Here is a 26,569-nt window from a genome sequence, read left to right on the forward strand (position 1 = left end):
CTTAATAAAAATATAAAAATTGTACAAGATAAGCAGCGCCACAAACTCAAGGCCAGGTTACACGCGGCAAGTGATTATTCGAATTCCCAAACAAAATGCATTATACTGGAAAAAATGCAAACGCTTCAACAAACTGTCGTCCAATTGAATAAAACTATTTGGTGACACGCATCGTGTGTCACGACCTACTATATGACCGGTCGTGATTATATAGGAGGTCGTGATCGTGTTCCCTCCCTAGTGCCGTCTTAACGCATGGACCTACCCGGGTACGTCCCGGGGCCTCAGAAAAATGAGAAGTAGTTGAATTTTTCGAGAATTTGCGAGGCAGGGCCTCAGAAAAATCACTTGGCCCAGGGGCCCTCGATGCTCTTAAGATGGCCCTGCCTAGTACCTTACTAAGGCTCAAAATGATGAAGCAGAGGGGGACATTCAAGTATTACGTAAGCAGATTTTCAACCATTTTTGACCCCCTCCCCCTTGTCAGCAAAAGTCAGCAAAACACTGATCCCCCTCCCCGCTTATCAAAATTTCTTCAGCAGCTTAGAATATTTCATATGGGGCCGTTCAAGTATTACGTCATCATCGATTGGGGGGGGGGGGGGGGGGGAGTTTCCGATTTGCTAACTTTTGATGACAAGGGGGAAGGGTTTGGATAACGCTTACGTAATCAATCACCCCTTATGAAAATATAAGTTAGGATTCAGAGGGGCAGAGCTGATGACGAAATTTTGCTGACAAGGGGAGGGAGGGGGGATCAGCGTTTTGCTGACTTTTGCTGACAAGGGGGGGGGGGGTCAAAAATGTCTAAAAATTTGCTTACGTGATACTTGAACGGCTCCTATCTTCAAAAAGGGGTGGTTGATGACGCGTAAGCAACCTTCAAACCCCCCTCCCCGATGCTGACGTAATACTTGAATGACTCCATACATAAAAATAAGTCGTAAATAAATTTTATAATTTTTTTGCTACCACATCTATCTATATCAGCGGTTGTCAACCGGTGCTCCGCGGAGCCCTTGGGGCTCTGTGTACACTTCCCAGGGGCTCCGCGGCGACTCAAGGAAAATAAGTATGTAAATTTGACAGATAAATAAAAAAAGAGGCCTACGGAGTTCCGCTCCTCGGACTCCTCGAGTCAAATAGAGCTCCGATGTAAAAATTATGTACTGAAAAGGGCCCCGCGAGTCAAAAAAGGTTGAGAACCGCTGGTCTAGATCGAAATCTAACACGATCCATTGAGAGGGAATGACATTTAAATTAATTTTACAAAATTCATAAATTATTAATAATAATTAGCGCGTGGTCCACCTGCCATATTGTGGCTCGAACCGTATTGAACACGCATAAATTTTGTCATACTTTTAAAGCGCTTCATCATCTTTATCAAATACACGTTGCAATTCGATAACTTTGATCATTTTTCGAATTTTTTATTGCTGTTTTTGTTTAATTAATGTAAATTAATGGAAGTAAAGGAATCAAGTACTGAAATTCCATGACCCTCACAAGGGTGTGGCTGACAAGCAGGATCGTCTTAGGAGCATCATGGGCCCCGAGCAAAGGGATTTTTTCGAGGCCCTACCTGAAAAATTCAACTACGTCTCGTTTTTCTGAGGCACCTCTTCTCTTGAAGCCCTTCGGGTACGGCGGGGTGAGGGAAGCATGCGTTAAAACGGCACTGCCTAAGGTTCGCACCAGGCGTCCTTTTTTTTCAGTTTTGAATCTGGTGACCCTATCTGAAGACCACATAATCCGTATTTTCACCTATTTGTTCGATCATCCATATTGTCCGAATGTTTTTGTTGAAAGAAATAATTATTTTTTTCTACATAAAATCGATTGTTGCAAATGTACGAATTTTGTGTTGCCGAAATTTTCGTCTCATAAAAAACTTTTATGCCAAAAAATAACAAAAAGATCTCTCTCTCTCTCTCATCGCACAGTATATAAATCAAGCCTCCATCGAGCTTATATTACTGGAGAGAGTATGACATCAGCGGTCTCCGCCCTGGCAGTGCTGAGAACATGAAAAAATAATTTCAGCATCGATGAGATAATTCCAAAATTAATGAAAGAGATAATTTCAGCATTAATGAAAGAAAATATTCCAGAGTTAATGTAAGAGATAATTTCAGCATTAATGAAAGAAAATATTCCAGAGTTAATGTAAGAGATAATTTCAGCATTGATAAAAGTGATAATTTCAGCATTGATAAAAGTGATAATTCCAAAATTGGTGAAAGAATTAATGAATGATAAAATTTATGAAAGATAATTCCAGAATGAAGGAAAGAGATAATTCCAAATTTAATGAAAGAGACATTTCCAGAATTAATGAAATATAATTTCAGAATCAATGAAATATAATTTCAGAATCAATGAAAGAAATAATTTCAGCATTAATAAAAAATAATTTCAGCATTAATAAAAAATAATTTCAGCATTAATAAAAAATAATTTCAGCATTAATAAAAAATAATTTCAGCATTAATAAAAAATAATTTCAGCATTAATAAAAAATAATTTCAGCATTAATAAAAAAAATCCAGAATTGATGGAAGCAATTATTCCAGAAGTAAGGAAAGAAATAATAATTAATAAAGGAAATAATTCCCGAATTAATGAAAGAAAATTCAAGAAATAATGAAGAAAAATTCCAGAATTAATGGAGGAGAATTTCAGAATTAATGAAGAGAAATTCAAGAATTGATGAAAGAAATGATTCCAGTATTATATAATGAAATAAATAACTTAAACTTTTTTCACCTTTAGATGAGTTCTCTATCCTTTTTTTTAATCTTTAAAATCTAATAATTAGAGACCGAACTGTACATTTCTATGTGCAAATTGCCAGACGGGAACTTTGTTTTCGCCGAGTCACGCCTCACATTTGATGTCGCTGCAGTCGTGGCGGCTGGAAGCTCCCTCCACTAATATAAGCTCGATGCAAGCCTCGGAATCTGTGTCGTCTGCTTCTCTCCAGGTTACTTGTTTTGGGCGTCTCCTTGTGTCCTGAAAAATTACTGAACTGGCAGTTCAAACTTCCAGTTCTGTTTGTGAGCTTAGCTTGTGGGGAACCGAACAAACCGTCTGTCGTCTGCTCATTAAGGGGTTCTTCGTTTTGGACGTCTCCTTATGCTCAGATAAAATAACCGAACTTTCAGTTTGAATTTCTAGTTCAGTTTATGAGCCTTGTTTATAAGGAGCTGAGCGGAATAAAGAATATAGTTTTTTTATTTTAAACTTCATCATCACCACATGAGTCACTTTTAAATTTGACATTAGATGGCAGCACATTACTATAAAGTAGAGTGTGGAAAAATTCATTTTTTACGATCTTACCTGTCGTCTGCTTGTGTGGAGGTCCTTTGTTATTACTGAACTGGAAGTTTGATCTTTCAGGTCAGTTTATAAGAAACAGAGCTGAATAAAGAATTCAGTTTTTTATACATGAGCTTCGTCATCACCACATAAGGCACTTCCGATTTTCAAAGTACCAACAATATTTTTAAAAATGAATGTCTGAAAGTATTCTAGAGCAGCGGTTCTCAACCGGTGCTCCCTGGGCACCCCCAGGGGCTCCGCGGCCACTCGAGAATAATAAAATAAATTTAATAAATTCGATAAACAAACAAAAAAGAGGCCTAAAGGGTACCGCCATATAAATGATATACTAAAAAGGGCTCTTCGAGTTAAACAGTGCTCCGCCAGAGAAATTATTCACTGAAAGGGACTCCGCGAGTCAGAAAAGGTTGAGAACCGCTGATCTATATTGAAACGCAAGTTATATAGTTTGAGTTTCTTAATGTCACTCACAGATGGCAGTATCAACCTCAAAAAATCGAAATTGGGGTTTGACTGGCGGATTTCACATATGGGGGAAATTTGAATTCATTTTTGTTCTTTTTCTCTCAACAAGTAGGATTTTTAAAATAACTCTGGAACTAAATATTAAAGAAATGTGAATTTCTTTTCTTTTTTGCTTTCAATTTTCTTGAAAAATTATATCAAATAATTCGAAATTACAAGTAAAATAATGAAAATAAATAGAAATTTTACCTAAAACACAGTCTAATTTTCTTTTTCTTTCGAACTTTTAAAACGTAGAAATTATTTCAATTTGCTACATTGAATTCGAAAGAATATAAAAAATGCTTATTATTATTATTATTATAAATCTGAATAATATAACTTCAATGGACAGCATGGCCCCCACATCCTGAAGTAGGGCCCTAGACTGGGAACTTTTGCGGGCCCCCTGACCAGACTTTCACGGGCCCCTTTATGGTGGATTTATAGTGTGAAAAAACAAAAAATAATGAAAATCATCCCTGGCCCTAGGGCTGAAGCCTTGCCAGCCCACCCCTTGTGGGGGCAATGGTGGACAGAGACACAGGGGCGCGCAAATTTTATTCTCAAACCTCTCCTTCAACATTACAAGGTGGGGGGGGGGCCAAAATGCGCATTTGCCATAGGTGACCAAGCATCTAGTTGCGGCCCTGACAGGGGGCATTCAAGCATTACGTCAGTATCGATGGGGGGAAGGGGTTTCCGATTTGCTGACTTTTGATGACAAGGGGGGTTGGGGGGGGGGTTTGGATGATGCTTACGTCATCAACCACCCTTTTTGAAGATATGAAATATTTTTAATGGCATCTTACTCGGTGCGCCAAATACGAGAAAAAGCTTTCGCTAGTTTGTGGGCACCTGAACTAACATTCTACCTATTGATAAGTCCTCTACAGAGCCACTTCAGCGATCTTTAAATGTTTCACGGATCCTTCAAGTGCTCTGGAAATGTTTCCGGGTCGCTTAAGTTCTCTGGAACTGTGCAACGCCCAACGTATCACTCAAGTGATCCAAAATTATGCCGGGGATCACTTAAGTAATCTATGAATGTTCCTCGAGTAACTTGAGTGATGTAGAACCGCCCCGGGGGGGGGGGGGAGCGCTTAAGTTCTCTAAAATTGTGCCACATGCCATTCAAGGGATCTCTAAATGTGCCACGGATGGTTTAAGTCATAGTCGGAGATAGACGCGGAAGTCGATGATGATGATGGCATTCACATATGCATATATACATTAGATCACCTTTGACGCTGGGGGGGGGGGGGGAAAGCGTGAAAATGTGCCACGGGCCACTTAAATGCTCAGGAATTGTGCCACGGGCCACTTAAGCGAGTGTCATTCAGTTCCTTTCTACAAAATTGGGTTTGGGGGGGGGGGGCACGCTACATCACATAACCTTAAGGCCACATTTGGTCCGCGGGTCAAGGGTTTACCATATATGGCTTAAAGGGTGGGTCACAATGAATTTCCTAAAGAGAAATTTCGAGTTCTTACCCTTCAAATAGCATTGAAATTAACAGAAACTGATTATTATAATCAGTCCCTCCTATGCCCCCCCCCCCCTCCCACGTAAGTTTCTGATCCCAGCAATATGTGTTAAGAGGTAGGGGGGCAGTGCTGACGAAATTTTGCTGACAGGGGGGGGGGGTGTCAGAGTTTTGTTTACTTTTGTTGACAATTGGGGGAGAGGGTCAAAAATGGCTAAAAATTTGCTTACGTAATACTCGAATTGCCCCACAGTGGATCCCGCTCATAAGTTTTCAAAAATCCGTCATGATAAAACGTTGCAAGCGGGAAAACGCTTCAAACGGGAAATATTAATGAGAATTACTTGGGTTGAAACCACGGAAATAAGTCGTCGGAAGCAGTATCGACTGTATTACGTAGCTATCAGATTCTAAAAACATCACTGACCCTATTTCATCGCGAACAATATGGAAAATGAGGTTCCAAATAGGGATAAATACGGGACAACGCCAATTACCGTCAAGAATGATATCAAAGGTTGGTAAAATTGCCAACTATTGAACAGATCACTGAAAAATCGTCAACGACAGCAAATGAAGAATTATTGAAAAATGAAGTGAATTAAAATGGGATTATACACGATAAAAGTTTGATAAAATAAATCTTTTACAAAAGTTGAAAAAAAAAAGCAACCGATACGGTACTACGGCTGCAATACTACGTATTGGTAGCAATTTTCAAGTTTTATAAAAACTTTGATAAAACTTTTATAGTGTAATCTCAGACTTATAAAATACATGAATTGCATGAAATAAAACGCCTAAGCATGAAAAATATATGAGATGAATTTCTTATTTATAGTTGTAGTTGTCTGAGAAAGGCGTATATGAGTGAGCACATTATCATTAGCGAAGATAAACTTGAAAGGATGGGGGGGGGGGCCGCGCGCGCACCAGTATGATGATGATGATGATGATGTCAATTCATATACAGGATACAGGGTGATTCTAAATTCATGGGACAAACTTCAAGAGGGTTTATAACACACGTGAAACAAGCAGTTTTGATCATAAAATGTGTTGTCGAATCGAAATTGCAAAGGCGGAAGAGGATGTTTTTAGGAAGTGCTCAATAGCACTTCACAAAAAACAAATATCCTGTTTTTCCGACGGATTTGCGGCGATATGTTGTATCAACCGTTCGAAGGTGCATATGCACACATGTTTTTTATTGGTGCAAGGATCATCGAGGTTATGCTGCGCCAAACAATGATCAAGCGGTATAATGACTTCACATCCCAGAATTGTTGATTTGCACTTATTGCAGCAAATCCGTCAGGAAAAATATGATATTTGCGTTTGGTGAAGTGATGTATTGTGCACTCCCTCTCTAGAAACACCCTCTACCGCTTTTGCGATTCGACCGCACATTTTATTATCAAAAATGCTTGTTTCACGAGTGTTTATTCACCTATGAATTTGGAATCAACTGTATATAAATATACGTCAGATCAGTCAACTACATCGTTGGGGAGGGGGGCAATTACCCCCTCCCCCCTCCCGTGTCTCCACCAATGAGCACTATTTACCTACGTCTTCGACAGGGAGTGAAGAGAATCGTGTTACAAGTGAGAGAAACGCATACTAGATAGGTCACTGTTACGTGAGAAAAAAACGGGCCATTTTTACAAAGAAGGTAGGGATATCCAAAATTACGTGAAAATACGGGACGAGTCACTCCATGAAAATAGTTCTCGGGCCCAGGGCCGTCTTACGATCGTCTTCGGCAGTAACATCTTAAAGCGTGGGCCCACCCGGGCACGGCCCTGGGGGCCTCAATTGCGGTGGTGTCGTCGAGAAAATGAAATTTGGTGAAAGGTTTTGAGAGCAGGCGTGCAAATTGGTTGACGGTTATTTCTACTTCAAAATGACTTTGCCCGTGGGCCCACAATGCTTTTAAGACAGCCCTCGTCATAGCTCCCCCCCTTCCTGGGCCGAGTGATTTTTCTGAAGCCCCTGCCTTAGAAATACCTGCTTACCAATTTGCACACCTGTTGTCAAAAATTTCACGCAGATCTCGTTTTCTTGAGGCTCCTTTGCACTCGAGGCCCTTGGGCCGTGCGAACACCCCTATAGATAACATCTTATCAAACTATAGGGGTGGGTGATCCCGTATCCGGATGAGCGCATGCGTTATGACGGCACTGCCCGGAACTTTTTCATTTTTACCAAAGACAAGAAGCAAAAAAAAAGAAAAGCGCGGCATTATTGAGTTGAAGAAGAGCAAAGGAATTTCATGTAAAGGTATAATCACTTTCTGGCAAGCATTTTGTGTTGTGAGTGTATTACGTGGAGAGAGAGAGAGAAAGATCTCAAGAAAAATCTTCTTTCTCAACTTTTTTTTTTTTTTTTTGGCGCACTATATGGAACACATGGCCACGAAAGAACCGCTCGCCCGGGGCAAGGACTGCCTTCATTTCAAGAATGAAACATAACATTTGGAAACTTATCACCATTCCAGTGACGTTACCAAACTCTCAGAAACGTCACGGCCTGAGAAACAGCGCGGACCAATAAACGATATTGACCAATCACGGGATTAATCCGATCCCATTTGGTGCCCTTGACCTTCCGTTCGCGTCATCTTTGGCTGGTTATGGTGCCTTTTCGGATTTCCCGCTCGTGGAATTCAGCCGCCAAAATTGACGCCAACGGGAAAAGTAAGGAAGTGAGCGACAAAAATAAAGAAAAGCTCGTCTCTAAGAAAAGATATTTCAGGGTGGGGTTCCTCCTCCTCCTCCTTCCAAGCAACTTGACTTGACTAACTTCCTTAAGGTGTTATTTCGCCTATTTCCCCCCCGTGTTTACATACTCGAGGAATAAGAGAGTCCTCCCTAATTTTTCCCCTTTCTTTTGTTCTTCCCCTTCAATATCAGTCAACTCTCACCCGCACTTAACAATAAATACATCAAATATTGCCGAATAATGATTTAGCAGGATATCAACTTGAAGATGGGGATTTTATAAGTGTTGCGTGCCGAAGTAGCGTGAGTTACTCGTTGGGAAGCGGAAGAGGATTTGGAGGATGCTGAAGACGCTGCTGCTGCTGTTATACCGATGATGCCGCCATAAGCGAGTCACAGGGATTGATGAAACTTTTATGGATCGCTGCTTTCTTCTCATCATCAAGTATCCGGATTAAAGAGTTTCCGTCTTATAAGAAAACCAAGGAACGAAAATGTTCATTCGCGTGTCTTCATCGTGAAAAGCGACTTTTACAGTCGTTTTCATGAGATATGCGATGGTGAAGATCTTACACACATTGGATATGATGCCCTGTCTCCTAACTTGAGCAGGTAAGATGCAATACGCATATTTTTTTCCCTGGAGTATATACAGGGTGCTGAGCAAAACAGGAGGCATAGCATTTTACTGGCGAACCGTTGATGCTCTAGAGGTATAATTTCAATTAGAAAAAGCTTTCAAACAACGTGTAGCACTCAGATATCTCATTCATTTTGCAAGAGGTTGCATAGTTTTATTACAATTAAAAAAATAATTCTTTATACAAGCTACCTGTGCTAAAGAACCCAATTAGAAATTTGTTGCCCGGTTTCTTCCGATGCCAACGAAAACAATTCGTATTCGAAAAAACGAAAGAAAGTGTTGGGAAAAAACGGCATTAAATGCGGATAAACCGTTTTTCCCGGCATTTAACGCTGAATTTCCCCAAATTACCTCCGTTCTTCTTAATTCAAATATCTCCGTGAATATTGCACTTCGAAACATGGAATTGTTTTTGTTGGCATCAGGGGAGACTGGGCAAGAACTTTCTAATTGGGTTCTTGAGCACAGGTTGCTTGTATAAAGAGCCGGTTTTTTTTTAAAATTTTAATAACTATACAACCTAAGGTCGTAGCGGGGGAGGGACTTCGGGGTCTGATGCCCCCCCCCCGGAAATGTGAGAGAATGACTGAAAAAAAGGGGGAAAAAAAAGATGGCCGCCAAATCTATATTGTTCTATCACTTTGGTCTCCCACCAAACGAAATTTCTGGCTACGGGCCTGATGCAACCCCTTGCGACATGAACGGCATATCTGAGTGCTACACGTTGTTTGAAAGCTTTTTCTAACTGGAAGTATACGTCTAGGATCAACGGCCCGCCAGTAAAATGCCACACCCCCTCCGTTTGCTGAGCACCCTGTATATTTTTTAGATTGAAATGAACGTAAAAAGCTTAAATTTTGTGCAAAAAGAAAATTGAGAGATTTTAATAATGGCATTTTCTCGGAAGTTAGGAATTTTCGGAAAATTTCTTTATTTGTGGATGAAAATTTCGGTTCATGAATATTCAGTTTTGAAGTGGAAGTTTAATGAATTATTTGCAATCGGAAACGAGATTTTCTTGTAAATATCCCAAATTAGAATTGTTTGGGGGAGTGGCGTAGTCAGATTCATGATGATGGCGCCATTTGGTTTTTACGCAGCACGAATGGATACCAATATCGTACTTACATTCATTCTTCATAGCAAAGAGAAACCCAGATCAGTAGCATTTGTTGGTTTGTAACAGAGCCGTGATGTGGCCAACTTTTTTTTCTTAGCCAGTGCCACCTACTGTCAAGATCACAAATCATCATGATTGTTTTTATAAGTGTCGATCATTTTTTATTGCAATTTCACTTAAGATAGCGTTTTCTTCACTAATGGACAATGCAGCCCGCTCTTTTCTACAAATGACGGCGTGTACGGAAAGTGGCAACGTTACTCGGACACATAAGACGCGTTCCTTATCTGCCGAAACATTCGCTTGGGCATTTTAATCTTTGCTTCCTCTAGAGGGCGTTAGCGAAAAGTAAGTAATTAACTGGATTCGCTTGGACTTTATTGATTTGGCAATAAGCCAATTTCAAAGTGGGTAGCAACACAAAATTTACATGCACAATTTACATTACAATAACAACATTAACATAAGCAAACCTGAAACAATCACCAAGTATCTCAACATGAAACAACTAGTATCGTTAAAAAAAAGTAAATAAAAAATAAAATAATTAGTTATACAAGAAACACATACAAAGTCTATATCCAAGTACTAGACTTGTAATTTTATATTAACCGGAAAAAGGCTTATTCACTGTACAGTGATCGATGTCTGGCTACATTAATAAGGAAATTATATACATCACGTATATCGATCGACATTTCTCAATGTTAGTATTTGTTCGAGGGAGGGGCGTAATATATGTTCAAAATATTTTCTTCTGTAGTTCTCAAAAGTAGGGCAGTAAAGAAACACACGATTCCACGTTTCCAGCTGATTTAAATTGCAGTATGTACAGTTACTATTGGAATTTATACTTAAAAAATTGTCGTTTATCCTAATAGAATTGCTACCAAAACGCAATTGAATTAATATTCTTTTGAACAAAATCCCAGATGTGCTCAAAAGGTAATCCTCCGCTCCAAAAACATTTTTAATAGTGCGGTGAAAAACAGAACCATAGCATGTTTGTAGGAATCGCATGTCTAATTGAATACTCCGTGATATCAGCGTGTGAATTATAAATGGGAGGTGTTGTTTGAGAACAGTGTGATCTTCGATTTTGAGGTAGCTGAAGCCAGTATTGTCAAAAATTTTGAAAATGGAATTTAACCAGTTAATTTTGGAGTTTCCGTGTGAGCCCAACAAGTTGTTCAAAAGTTTAGAGAAACGTAACCTAGGAAATCTTAAGCTATTCATAGTTAAGATTCGTCCATAAAATTTAATAAGTTTTTTCAGTGTAATTGCCACTCGAGGTTGACCCAATTCAACGCGAATCATGTATCCGGGTGTATTTGGTGATATTTGCAATAATTTTTTTACGAAAAAAGAAAAAATATGTTCCAGATCATCAATATAGTCTGCCGACCAGACTGGTGCTGCGTATGTCAGCACGGACAATATTATTGAATGGAAGAGTTTCATAGCGACATTTATGGATGAAATTTTTGCCTTTAAAAAAATTGGCCAAGCGTTTTGCATAGCCAATTTTGTCTTTGCCACAAATCTAGTTTTTGCAAGGGTGAACGAACCGGATGACGAAAACGGGACACCCAAATATGTATAATTATTTACTATTTCAAGTGGGGTATTCCGTAATCTCCAATTTTTCAATTTACCAGCGCGTCTGAATACCATGACCTTGGTTTTATCAACATTTATTTTTAACCGAAATTTCTCACAAAACCTATCAAGTGTATTTATTTTTATTTGTAAATTTATTGGCGAGTCCCCCAAAATTACTAAATCATCAGCAAAAAATAGAGAATGAATTGAGGTTGTTGAACTAAGTTGAATAGGAGAAATGTCAGAGTTATTGAAACGGTTTATAAGTTCAACAATGTATAAAGAAAATAAGGTTGGGCTTAATATTTCTCCCTGCCTTTTTGAATATAAATTTTATCAGTAGAACCAAGATCAGTACTTATTGTTAGTGAAGCTTTGCGATAAATATCTTTGATCAAATTTACGAAGCGATAACTCAAACCGAATCTACTTAAGACATAAAAAAGGATCCCATGGTCTATGCTGTCAAATGCATTCTTGAAGTCAACGTACAAGACATAAAATCTTCCGCGAGGTCTAGAGAGCTTCTCTTGTATTATACAGTTGAGTACAAAGATCTGATCGACAGAGCTGTAATTTTTTCAGAGCCGATTCGCACAAACGCTAAGGGGCCATTCAAGTATTACGTAAGCAGATTTTCAGCCATTTTTGACCCCCCCCCCCCTTGTCAGCAAAATTTCGTCAGCAGCTTAGAATATTTCATAGCTTCAAAAAGGAGTGGTGGATGACGTAAGCAATCTTCAAACCCCCCTCCCCCACGTCATCAAAAGTCAGCAAATCCAAAACCCCCTCCCCCCCCCCGACGCTGACGTAATACTTGAATGACCCCTAAGGCAACTGTAATAATGACATCCAGGTCCATAATCTTGTAATCTAATTACTAGGGCTCGAATTTTTATGCCCTTTAAAGATGAAACGTCGTTGCTGATAGGTTAAAAAACATGATTTACCCCAATCAGCAACGACGTTTCATCTTTAGGGGCATGAAAATCCGAGTCCTACTAATTGCGTAGATACCTAATCTAGTTCAGTCACATAATCCATTAATTTATTAGAAATCCCTCAGAGCAGCGTTTCCCAACCCAGGGCTATAACTAGGATTTTTGCCGCAAAGACTATTACGATTATCAAACGCAAACATAATTACCCAGGGCAAACATTATTTTGCCGCCCCTACACCTATAAATTATATAATTTTGCAACGGTGTTCTTTGTTCCCGCCTAAACCTGCCGTCCCCTAAATTTTGCTACCCGGAACAGTTGCCCCCTCTAGTTACGGCCGAACCTATGGTCCGCGGCGATGGGTGCAGGTGGTCCACAGGCAGACCTCATTATGGCAGACCTCACCCAATGTTTCTGAGAGAATTCAAATAAAAAAATTAGACTTACATAATTAAGGTAACCATATCTGATCGAGGAAAGTGCTGTAAGTCATAATACACTGAATATGGAGTAAACTGTTGCCAAAAAATGCCTTTTTTACGACAAAATTGCTAATTACGACAAGAATTTTGCTGATTGTTGTTAAAATTGCTCAAGAGTGGGAGGGGGAAAATAAAGGACCGCGGGAAACAAAACTTTATTGCATGAAAAACATGGAGTAAATTGTAGCCAAAAAATGCAATTTGCGACAAATTTGCTGATTTTTCATAAAATTGCTGGGGGAGGGGGATAAAGGACTGCAGCAAATCGCAGTAAACTAAGCGCCCATTCAAGTATTACGTCAGCATCTATGGAGGGGGGGGGGGGGGGAGTTTCCGATTTGCTGACTTTTAATGCCAGGGGGGGGGGGATTGGATAATGTTTACGTCATCAACCACCCTTAATGAAAATATGAAATATTTTTAATTGCATCTTACTCGGTGCGTCAAAAACGAGAAAAACCTTTCGATAGTTTGTGGGCAGTTGAAGTAACATTCCCCCCCCCCCTCTATTGATAAGTGCCCTACAGAAAAATTTAGCGATCTCTCGCGGATCCAAGTGATCTGGAAATGTGCCACGCAATCACTCAAGTGATCCGTAACTATACGATCCGCGGATCTCTTAAATAATCTGAGAATGCACCGTGGGTAACTTGAGTGATGTAGAACCGCACTGGGGGCCACTTAAAGTGCTCTGAAACTACGTCACATGCCACTCATGGGATCTCTAAATATGTCACGGATCGCTTAAGTGTTCTGGAACCGTGTCCCGGGTCATTTAAGTGATCTGTAAATGTGCCGCTTAGGAGCCATTCAAGTATTACGTCAGCAGATTTTTAGCCATTTTTGACCCCCCTTCACCCCCCCTTGTCAGCAAAAGTCAGCAAAACAGTGATCCCCCCCCCCCTTGTCAGCAAAATTTCGCCAGCAGCTTAGAATATTTCATATCTTCAAAAAGTGGTTGATGACGTAGGCAACCTTCAAACCCCCCTCCCCCCCTTGTCATCAAAAGTCAGCAAATCCAAAACCCCCTCCCTCCTCGATGCTGAAATACTTGAATGACCCTTAGTTCATTTTTACAAAATTAGGTTTGAGGGGGCAGGCCACATCAGATAACCCCCCGGACCACATCTGGTTCACGGGCCAAGGATTTATCATTATATGGCTTAGGGAGGGGGGGAGGGGTCACAATGAATTTCTTAAAAGGAAATTCTGCGTTCTTAGCCTTCGAATAGCATTGAAATGAACAGAAATTGGTTATTATAACATATAAAGGTATTTTCTTCCAAAATTTCAATTAAAAAAATAAATTTTTGACCGTCGGTGGAGCACTAGCCCCCCCTTCCCCTCTCACGCTGTGTACGTCTCTGATCCCACCAGTATGGTGATGGGATTCAGAGGGGCAGAGCTGATGACGAAATTTTGCTGACGGGGGTGGGGGGAAAGGTCAAAAATGGCAAAAAATTTGCTTATATGTGATACTTGAACGGCCCCTAAAATTTATTGCATCAAAAGTATGGAGTAAATTGCAGCCAAAAATTCCAATTTGCGACAAATGTGCTGATTTTTGTTAAAATTTGCTGAGGTGGGGGGGGGGGAGGAATAAAATACTGCACGAAATTAAAATTTATTGCATCAAAAATAGGGAGCAAATTGCAGCCAAGAAATGCAATTTGCGACGAAATTGCAAATTACGACAAAAATTTTGATTTTCGTTAAAGTTGTAAAAATTTTGTTAAAAATTTAATAAAAATGCGCCACTTTTTTTTCACCTGCTGGTCGAAAACTGAACTGTTTTTTATTTTAGTAATCTCTGTCTCTCATGGTGTCATTAAGATATCCTGAAAATTTGGTTGTGTTCGGATGAGTAGTTTATCAGATAAACTATTCTCTCTCTCTCAGAGAGTACGGAAACTTTCATTATGAACACCCTGTATGCTAATAAATTTTTTTGAAGATTGTTAACTCAAAATTTCTCTGTATCGAACTTTTTGTATCTCCCCCCCCCCCCCCAAACATACATTAGGAAGTCCATTTCACTTATAGTCATTAGATGTACTGCAAAAAAAAAGTAAAGATATCGCGTGCTATATCCAATGGCTACAGGTGAAATGGACTTCTTCGGTGACGTCAGAGCTTCGCGCGGAGGCCTTCTGCTATAGATGGTGTTGGCTAAGGTCGATATGTCCACCACGAATGAAATAAACTGAAATAGTGGGTGGGTGGGTGCTCAAATAAAATATAATCTGGGCCACACGGGTCCGACCGTTTATTATGGTGTGACGGGTGTTCAACCTTTTAACGAGTGCGGGCCACCTCATTCGTTTGAAAACGTATCATGGACCACGTAAGTGAGCTGCAAATCAAGTGACCCGCGGCACAGTGGTCTGGAAATATTCCACAGGTCACATAAGAGGTCTGGAAATTTGCCGAGGTTCGCTCAAGTATTCTGGGAATGTTCCGCTGGTCACTTTGGTAGTCTGGGATATGTCACGGGCCACTAAAGTGGTATGGAAACGTGCTGCGGGTGACTTGGGTGGTCTGAGAATGTATTGCGGGTCACTTATGTGGTTTAGGAATGCGCGATTTGTCAATTGTGGAATCTGGTTATATGTGCTGCTTAGTTCATTTTTACAAAATAAGTGTAGGCCTTTGCAACGAGAGATGACTAATGTGTCAGTCAATGGAAACGGTATCATTTTGACTTGAATTGCGTTCATATGTATATGCTGACCATATTTCCTCGACAAAAATACGGAAATTTTTTCATACGAAAAAACACAGGAAATCACCAATCATCGCGAAAAATGATTTTGAAGTTGAGCGAAACCGCCAATTATGCCTAGATTAACTGGAAATTGCCGAATTGGTGTCAAACGAAGTGCTACTGCAAACTCGCAGTGAATTGAAATGTAGTTCATGGACAAAACGTTGAGCATGAAAAATATGCGAGATCAATAGTCCTATTTTCATTCATAATTATCATGATGCTATTAAAAAATTGGGAAAATATTAGAATTTTTCATTTTTGTAGGGCATCGGGTCACAAAATATGCGTCGTGGTTCCCAGAGGCGTCGCCAACCTTGGTCAAGAGGGTGTCGCGGTGTTTTGGTTCTTTTATGGATGCAGAACATCTGCTGGACTATTCCGGGGAGCCGCGATGAACTATGACTAGGGCAAGGGTGCCGTGGGTCAAAAAAATTTGAGACGCACAGCAATAAAGGGTCATTCAAGTATTACGTCAGCATCGGGGGGGGGGTTTCGGATTTGCTGACGGGGGGAGGGGGGGGGGTTGAAGGTTGCTTACGTCATCAACCACCCTTTTTGAAGATATGAAATATTCTAAGCTGCTGATGAAATTTTGCTGACAAGGGGGGGGGGGGTCAGTGTTTTGCTGACTTTTGCTGACAGGGGGGGTCAAAAATATCTAAAAATCTGTTTACGTAATACTTGAATGGCCACTAAGGAATTGTGATCGGCATCGCTTAAAGAACGGCAATACCGGGACATTTTCACAAAAAGTCTGGATGGTCAAAATTACGGGAAAATATGGAAACGTGTCCAGGGCGATACGGTCACTCTACGTGCATAAAGATCTGAAAGACGGGGAAAACTTCCGTGCGGATCGCTTTCTTCATGATTTCGGTGATCTTGACGCAAATGAAAGAGTGACAACACAGTATTTTTAGATTAGGATTTTGAGGAGCGCATCTGAAGGGAACCCTTTATACAATGGATTCGGTTCAGCGGCTACGAATTCGTTCTTATTAATAAGTATCCGAACAAGACGATGAATTGATTCCTCCTTCCTGGTACATCGGGTGTTATTTTCTTCAATTTTCTTCCTTTTTTTCTTGAGATATCTTGACACTTTCATTGTCATTTCTTCCGCAATCGAAACATTCACCGTGATACTGGTGAACTACATTGTTGAGAAATGTGAAGTGTAACGCCCGGTTTCAATTATAAGGAAGATTATAGAGAGCATGGTTGAAGACTCGAACTCGCATACAGACAGAATATCGAGATGATACCTCCGATGACCCCAAACTGGACCCGTCTGGGCGTGTATCAAATTGTCCGAAAGCGAAAATGGACTTGAGAGTTAGTTTTATGTAGATTTTCGGGGCTGTTTGGTTGGTCCAGCTTGTGTTCATGGCCGTCTTAAGAGCATCATGGGGCCCAAGGGGAAATTTGTTTCTCTGAGGCCCTACCTGGAAAATTCGCGAAAACTTCAATTAGTTCGCATTTTTGTGAGGCCTTCTTCTCTTGAGGCCCAGGTGGGCCCATGTGTGAAGACGGCACTGCTTGTGTTCGTTTCGTCTATCACATACATGCTCAACCAATGGCCATCGTAGTTATTTGATGTGGCCCGCGATCTCAAACCTTTATTTAAAAAAAAATCAAATAATTTTCCAGACACTCACCGATCATTTGAGTGATCCGCAGGGCATTTACAGGTCACTTCAGAGACCAACGGCGTAGTTCCAAATCACTCAATAAAACCCCTGCACATTCCCACATCACTTAAGCGGTTCGCAGCACATTTACAGATAATTTAAGTGGCGCCGGGGCGCATTTACAGATAATTTAAGTGACCAGCAGCATGTTCAGAGATCACTTAAGTGACCTGCGGCACATTTGTAGATCACTTGAGTGATCCGCGGCACAATTACAAATAACCCAAGTGATCTGCGGTACACTTAAAGATCACTTAAGTGGTGAACGACAAGTTTAAAGATCAATGAAGTGGCCCGCATTCTCCTAAAGGTTGAGCTGCCATGGTCAACGTCCATACTACGTATTTGATTTGATAACAGATGTTTTGGCTCGATAGCATCTAGAAGTCAACTAATAAAGATGCGTCTACATCTGCGTGCTCTGTGTTTTCCTTACAGGTTTGTTGAAATCGCCCATCGACGTGGTACGGATATTACGAAATGATTAATTTCGAGGTAAACAACGTGCACTGGACAAACGTCAAACTTGGGGAGAACCACAGACGATCGGTACATCAACGATACTATGACTGTGCCACTTGGGTTTTGCATAGTGAAGGCTGTGGTGCTGCAATCGCAACCAGGTTTTCAGTGGGAAGGGCAAAAAGAGATGGAAAAAGAAGGGGGCAAAATGTCGGTCAACTAACCCCCTCCCCCGCTTTATTACGATCGTGATTTCTTCCCCAAGAAGAAGACTAGCATGACTAGAAGGGGAGGGGGGCGCACTCTTTTCTTTTTTAATTGTTGCCTTGAATTTACTGAAAACTGCGTGGATGGAAACAGAGTCGCCCTTAGGGATGTGCAACGGGTGCTGTTGCACCGGCTCCACGTTTTTTTTTGGGGGGAGGGGAGCTGCTCTTACGGTAATGATAATTTCTTTTATAAATTCTGAATTTTTTCGTTAGTTCTTGAAATATTTCTTTCACAATTTCCGAATTTTTAAATAATTCTGAAATTCTGTATTTCCAGAGAGAAAAATTAATTCTAGAATTTTGCATTTTCATTTAATCTGAATTATCATCCATTCTGGTATTCTGAATTTTCATCAGTTCTGGAATTCTGAATTTTCATCAGTTCTGGAATTCTGAATTTTCATCAGTTCTGAAATTCTGAATTATCATCCATTCTGGTATTCTGAATTTTCGTCAGTTCTGGAATTCTGAATTTTCATCAGTTCTGGAATTCTGAATTTTCATCAGTTCTGAAATTCTGAATTATCATCCATTCTGGTATTCTGAATTTTCATCAGTTCTGGAATTCTGAATTTTCATCAGTTCTGGAATTCTGAATTTTCATCAGTTCTGAAATTCTGAATTATCATCCATTCTGGTATTCTGAATTTTCGTCAGTTCTGGAATTCTGAATTTTCATCAGTTCTGGAATTCTGAATTTTCATCAGTTCTGAAATTCTGAATTATCATCCATTCTGGTATTCTGAATTTTCGTCAGTTCTGGAATTCTGAATTTTCATCAGTTCTGAAATTCTGAATTATCATCCATTCTGGTATTCTGAATTTTCGTCAGTTCTGGAATTCTGAATTTTCATGAATTCTGGAATTCTGAATTATCATCCATTCTGGTATTCTGAATTTCCATCAGTTCTGGTATTATGAATTTCCATCAGTTCTGGTATTCTGAATTTCCATCAGTTCTGGTATTCTGAATTTCCATCAATTTTGGTATTCGGAATTTCCATCAATTTTGGTTTTCTGAATTTTCATCAATTCTGCAATTCTGAATTTCCATCAATTCTGGTATTCTGAATTTTCGTCAGTTCTGGAATTCTGAATTTTCATCAGTTCTGGTATTCTGAATTTCCATCAATTTTGGTTTTCTGAATTTTCATCAATTCTGGAATTCTGAATTATCATCCATTCTGGTATTCTGAATTTTCGTCAGTTCTGGAATTCTGAATTTTCATTAGTTCTGAAATTCTGAATTTTCATGAATTCTGGAATTCTGAATTATCATCCATTCTGGTATTCTGAATTTCCATCAGTTCTGGTATTCTGAATTTCCATCAGTTCTGGTATTCTGAATTTTTATCAATTTTGGTATTCGGAATTTCCATCAATTTTGGTTTTCTGAATTTTCATCAATTCTGGAATTCTGAATTATCATCCATTCTGGTATTCTGAATTTTCGTCAGTTCTGGAATTCTGAATTTTCATCAGTTCTGAAATTCTGAATTTTCATCAGTTCTGAAATTCTGAATTTTCATGAATTCTGGTATTCTGAATTTCCATCAATTTTGGTTTTCTGAATTTTCATCAATTCAGCAATTCTGAATTTCTATCAATTTTGGTATTCTGAATTTTCATCTCAGTTCTGGGATTCTGAATTTCCATCACTTCCGGAATTCTCAATTTTCATCAATTCTGGAATCTTGAATTTTCATGTAGAAAAAAGCAATTCTGGAATTCTGCATTTTAATCTAGAAAGAAAAATAATTCTCGTATTTTCTGCATTTTCATATAGAAAGAAAAATCTGGAAATAATTCTGGAATTTTATTTATTATCTTTCATAAATTTCTTTCATTTATTCTGAATTTTCATGGTGTTTGAATTATTGGGGACATACCAGAGCTCACACAAATATCGGGAAATTTTTTTATACGATGGCCATATTTCATTGAAGGAAATTAGGACATCGGTAATTTTCACCAAAAAAAAAAAAAAAAATTGCCGATTGCCAGAAAAATAACTAAAAGAGCCGCCCAAAAGTTGGGAAAATAAAAGATTACTTATAATCATGGCGGATATCGAAATGGTTCAACAAATAAAACATTGTACACACACATGACAACGTCTGTGAGAATAAGATAATTTATATATTGTAAGATATGTCGTAAAATATTTTATTGAAAAAAAACAGGATGGTCAAAATTATATGGTAAAATATGGGCCATATAAAAAGAATTCTTACCGAATATTTCAAGAAAGTATTTGGCATAAACTGTCGATTGTGTTGAAAAGTAGAAATATACATATATCGGTAAAAATTTTATTGTCTAAGGCGGAATTTCTGAAAAATTCTATAATTAAGCTGCTCCCGAAAGATGGGCAGGATATTGCGACCAACTGGAGGCCAATCTCGTTGGCAAAGCTATTCGAGAGAAGTGGTGGGTCAGGGCCCTGTAATGAGGATTTTTACCGCCCCCCTTCCCAAACTTTAAAATTCGATTATTTTATAACGTTGTTCTTTGTTCCCACCTAACAATTCCACCCGGGACAGTTGCCCCCCCCCCCAGTTTTAGCCTTGCAAGAGCAGTTCGGATACCATGCCAAGAACTCGACTACAACCCAACTTCCAAGATATATATATATTCAAGAAACTAAAAATTATAAAGATACACAGCAGCGGTAGCCTTTTTCAATTTGTAGAAGTCTTTTTGTGCATGATGGGCTACTACTCAAAATGATCCGTATGATGCCTTTCAGCATCATTAAATTCGTCAGTTGTTAGTTACCTGTTACCTCGATTTTCGTGCGCTCCAGGTACTACAGGCAGTGGCGTCTTAACGCATGGGCCCCTCTTTCCTCGAGGCCTCAAGGAAAGAGGGGCCTCAGAGAAATTAGAACCGGTTGAAATTTTTGAAAATTTGTCAGGTAGGGCCTCAAAAAAATCACTTGGCCCAGGGGCCCATCATGCTCTTAAGACGGCCCTGACTACAGGTTAACAACTCATTCTCAAATTCAAGACCGATTCGTTCATCTATAGCATGGTCTCTCAAACTTTTTGTTCCATCGCCCCCTTCATCAGAAATTTTTTCCTCTCATCGCCCCCCAACTCACGTAAACCCATAGGATCCTATGTTAAATCAGTAGGTTCTATCGCCCCCTTGGACCATTCCATCGCCCACCAGGGGGCGATATTGGCCACTTTGGGAAACACTGATCTATAGCTCAAGGAAGTGTGTTAGGTCCTATTCTCCACAACTTCCATATGAACGATTTCCCTGTCGCACCCAAGGGGATTGCAGCTTTCTGTGCTGATGACAGCGCGCTTTGCCACACCGATAGAAAGCCTAAGAAGGCCCTATCTAATATTCAAGAACTTGTGGTCTTGGTCGTATGCTGGCATATTAGAATCTGGGTTGAACTGAACGCAGCTAAAACGGTATTCATGTGGTTTACAAACAAGATAAGTTTACCATTCAATACACATATGCAGTACTTGGTACTGCAATTTACCCTGTACTGCACACTAAGCTCATTAGTATTACGGTGGACAAGACATTCTCTTTCTTCTGCAAGTGTGATGAAGCCAATCCTAAGGAGACTCATGCCACGGTCATGCTCAGCAAAATATGCAGAAAGCATTCCAGCCTTTCCATCAAAAACAAGCTTGTTCTATACAAGATGATTATTCGGCCGGTACTACTGTATGCGGCATCAGTATGGCTATACGCTAGGAGGTAAAATTTAATTTTACTTGAAAGGTTTCCAGAATAAAACTATGAGCCAGAATAATATTCTGAGGAAATATACGGGTATGTCGTGGTTTGAGCGTGACCTCAACATCTGCAGAGATTCAAAAATCAAGAATATCACAGTATATGCAAAAGAAACTTGCCAAAAAATTATTTGATAGGTTATCACAATCTGAATTCTAATCTGATGAAAGTTCTGCTAGCACCTTGCAGAAATTACATCATACAACGGCAGAGAAGAACTCCGGTTTCTCAGGCCGAAGAACTTTCTTCACATGCAAAGACCATCCATTCCAGGACTGTGAACAGTTACTGACTGCCTTAGATAACAAGCACCAAAAAAAAAAAGCTGCACGCTTTGGATGGGATTTGATTTCATGTCAATGCATTAACTGACTGTATCATTAATATGAACTTTGAACATGATAAGCAGTACATGTGAATATGTGTACTTGGGGGTTGGCCCACGGTTTCTAAGAACGATGAGAGTAGGTATTCCAGATGTAAATATGTATATGGCTGTTACTGATTATTGTATTTAACTGCATTTAGTCATTCTAATCCCTTAATATTGGATTACAGTAGTGAAGGCTATATTTTATCTATGTTATCATTCTTTATGCGGCCTTAATGACGTCAGGTGAACCTAAAGATGTCACCAAGATAATGTACTTATTTAGCCATGGCATCTTGCACTACTGCTCGTAGAATCGGCAGGATAATGATGGAGGGGACGCGTTATGCCTACTTGTTGGAACCTCAGTATCGCCAATCAGGGTTTTCAGGTTTTCATTGTTCCACGTATGCTTTAGAAGTTTATAGGTATTCTTGTAAATCGCGAGATAGACTTCGAAGACTAGGCCGCAACGGTCGGCGTCAGCGTTTGCGGACGTTTTCATTTCGGAATTTCCTAAATGCTGACGATTACTCACTCCGAACAGCAAGAGCCCGTTTTTAATGACCCAATTAACCACTGAACTCATTACTTCCTGACAAAAACTAATAATAATAATTAATTAATTAATTAATTAATCTGTGGTTTTATTAATTAATTAACAGCTTCTGTGGAAAACAAACTATAATCAAGCTCGCATGCGTTACATCCAACTGAGAAGACAATAATTAGGCGGAGGGAGCGGCAATAATTTTTGCGAAGCCGATAGCCTTTTATTTCGTCATGCTGGCACGTAACCAAGTTTAGGCTCACTTGTAGGCGGACGAGGGTCAATTGCACTGGATTCCTATCAGATGGATACGTTGCACGGGAAGGGGAATAGATAAGATTCACTGAACCTAATCTTATCCCATTAGCTTACTTATAGTAGTTGGTGTTGGAACTAGTATGGTATGTTCTAGGCATAGCTTTCTCACGTAGTCGTTTTTCTCAAGTGCCCTGTGTGTTAGGCTTTACCTCGAAAAATGTAATTTATGTACAGTGAAAAAAGACCTAAATAAGTAGTGTACGAAAAATGTAAATTTTATAAAGAGTATGAAGCTCAAGATATAGCTGCAGGTGGAGAGATGCCTTAAACGCACTTGAATGCAAAGATATATTTGGAGGAAAATTCGACGGTAATTTTGAAATCGGTTTTACGCCACAATCACGAGCCCAAGAAGAATTTGAATAAGCAAATCATTTCCCTAGCAGTGCGAAACGAAATCTGTTAGCGATTCCAGTGAGCGACCCCAGAAGTTATCGAGGGAAGGAAGAAATCAGTGGGGAGCTCTCAGGTCATGTGGAAAAAAATAAACGCGAAAGACATGCTATATATGTGAGAAATATGAGTAGACACAAGCTTTTTAGTGCACCTCATTCCAATATCTATAGCGTTTATAGAAGTTATCAAGCAGTCGGGGCCGTCTTAAGAGCACCATGGGCTCCTCCCCCCCCCCCCCACACACACACCGGGCCAGGTGGTTTTTCTGAGGCCCTACCTGGTAAATTATAGAAAATTTCAACCGGATATTATTTTTGCGAGGCCCTTTTTTCTCTCGGGTAGGCCCATGCGTTAAGACGGCACTGCAAACAATTATACGTGGACTTTTATGCATTAAAAAACAGTGTTCACATATCGTGAAGAAGACAACAAACAAGAAATTCTAAAAACGGAGGGGAAACATATGAACAAATAAAACAGAGTTATCAGAATAGAGAACTCATGAGATACCAATATTTGAAAGATATTTCATATTTATGGATACAATAACAACAAAAATAAATTACGTAAAACGATAAGGAAATTGAATATCAAATAAATAAGACGAACTAATCTCGTCCCAACACGAGACAAGGGAATTCAATTCTACAAAATTTGTTAAACATGCCAGTGACTATATAAGCCACTTCCAGTCCTAGCCCTGGGTAGAGTGTGGACAAGCTTTTATATAATTTAGGAAATTATATAAATATTAATAAATATTATAAATTACGAAAATAATTTAGGAGAGGGTAAAAACAACCTTATCAATATTATCAACTATCAGTAACAGTACGAAAGTGAGGAGCGGGGATCCAGTGCAATGCGGGCGTAGATAACAAGAGTGGAGCAGTGCAAATCGATAGCCACGCCTAACCTCCAGGGCAACTGACTCATATCTCCCTCAATTTCGATAGTTAGCTTCCCAACATCCTGACAGGATCACCTAGGGCAGTGTTTCTCAGCCGCCGCTGTGGTGGCTGAGTGGTCCCGGGTTCGAACTCCACCGTCGCCGCAGTGGTGGTCGGTTGAAGTTGGTTTTCTGTCGTTCCCAACTTCGAGGCGCGAATGCGAGCCGATCTCCCCTTTAAAAAGTCTCGCCACAGAGAGCAACAGACTTACAAACAGTACAAATGTAATTCAATCATAACACATCACTGACTTCACTTCTGAAATGATCGCGGCACTGAAAAACCAAACACAGTAAACACATACACACTCAGACTGTTAGGTACACCCACAGTTACACTTCCAGCACAACTCACTAGGCAGTAAATTGCCCATGGCGATAGACCTGAGTTGCGCTCGGTTTGAAATAAAGAAGAGAAAGTGTCTCTCACACAATCACCGGACCGCGGCCCAGTACCGGGCCCTAACGTTAGTCACACGGTCCGTGAGTGATTCACATTTTAATTTTTCCCATTAATTTCTCGTTAGTTGTGTGTATGACCGGGCCTTTCACTAACGCAAAAGAAATTCACCGGGCCGCGGGATTCCAAAGGTTGAGAACCACTGACCCAGGGCGACAAAGAATAGGGTAGTGTGGGGTTATGATGCGCTTGCTGCGTGGGGTGGCGGATCAGCTCAAGTCATCGTCACAAAATAAAAGATAAATAAAACCGAAATCACAGGTTCTTCCCGTGGGGGTGGGTGGGGTCTCATCCGCTCTCTTTCTGATCGAACTCATGGGATCCTATAAGTATCTGTAACTATTATCAACCCCCCCCCCCGGAACTTCCCATCGCTCCCTGGGGGGGGAGGGCGATATCACCCCCTTTGGGAAACAGTGATGTAAATTACAACAATCTTTCTTCTCATTTCGAGCAATTAATTAATTAATTATCGTCAGGAACTGATTCTTGGTGATTAATTAATTCATTAACAACGGGCTTTCACCGATCGGAGTCCGTAAATCTCAGAGAACTCACCGAAGTACTTGGTAAAGGTTTGAAATGAAACGTTTAACAAGCGTCTTTGGACATTGGTAAGGCCGGCATTACACTATAAAAGTTTGATAAATGTTCGTTTGTAAAACTTGAAAAATGCCACCAATAAAGCGCATCGGTCACATTATGGCGAATGTAATTGATACGATTATTGGTTGTTTTTCGTAAGGAATGTAAAAAGACTTTTATCGAACTTTTATAGTGTAATCCCGGCCTTAATCTAGGATTACACTATAAAAGTTAAATAAAAGTTCTTTTATAAAACTTGAAAAATGCAACCAATAATCGTATCGGTTATATTCGCGCAAATGCAAACGATAATCTTATTGGCTGCATGTTTTAAGTTTTATAAAATAACTTTTGTCAAACTTTTATAGTGTAATCCCGGCCTTAAACGGATTTCACTGGTCTCGGGCTTTTCCCAATTACATATATTATATACAGCAAGGATTCTCAACCTTATGGGGAGTGGGAGGGGGGCGGCACTTCATTTGTTCGAATACATAACGCGGGCGACTTAAGTGGTCTCTAAATTTGTCACGGGCCACTTGAGTGATCAGTAAATGCGTCGCAAGAAACTAAAGTGATCTGGAAATGCGACGTGGACCACTTAATTGAAGCGAGAATTGTGCTACGGGCTACTTCGGTGATCTGGAACAGCGCCCCACGCCACTTAAGCCATCTATAAATGTGCCGCGAGTCACTTTAGTAATCTGGAAATGAGCGACGGACCACACTTAAGTAGAAGTGAGAATGTCCCATAGGGCGGGCCACTCACGTAATCTAGAACCGCACCCCACGTCAATTACGTGATCCGGTAATGTGCCGATTGGTTCATTTTTACAAAAATTAGGTTTGAGAGACCTTAGATACATCATTCATATTGCAAAGGGTGGTATAGTTATTAAAATAAGAAAAATTAACTTTTATACAACCCCCGCTTACCCAAAAACTCAATTAGAAAGTTGTTGCCTTGTCTCTTCTATACACCCGTCTAATTCAATAATATATATGTTATAATTTATATGGGTAAACACGGTGAAGTTAGAAACTGGTAAGCGAAGAAATTATGAAGCTTCAGTTATTGCTGAAATTGGATTGATTGCAAAATTCAAGGGGGGGGGGGGGGCTTAGGATCCACCACC

At 39.8% G+C, this 26,569-nt stretch overlaps 1 protein-coding gene across 1 annotated transcript in view; it reads left to right on the forward strand.

The window, feature by feature from the left end:
* The first annotated feature begins 8,120 nt into the window (after positions 1 to 8,120).
* The window catches only part of LOC149080727 (rho GTPase-activating protein 45-like), a 204,271-nt gene continuing 185,822 nt past the window's right edge, over positions 8,121 to 26,569 (forward strand). Inside the window, exon 1 of the mRNA XM_089237403.1 lies at positions 8,121 to 8,674. The gene's annotated coding sequence lies outside the window, so the exon portion shown is untranslated. The remainder of the gene's footprint in view (positions 8,675 to 26,569) is intronic.

This window comes from Pholcus phalangioides, unplaced genomic scaffold, assembly GCF_987345545.1.
Source record: "Pholcus phalangioides strain wild (caught in Gottingen) unplaced genomic scaffold, Ppha-v1.0 ptg000010l_1, whole genome shotgun sequence".
NCBI lineage: Eukaryota > Metazoa > Arthropoda > Arachnida > Araneae > Pholcidae > Pholcus > Pholcus phalangioides.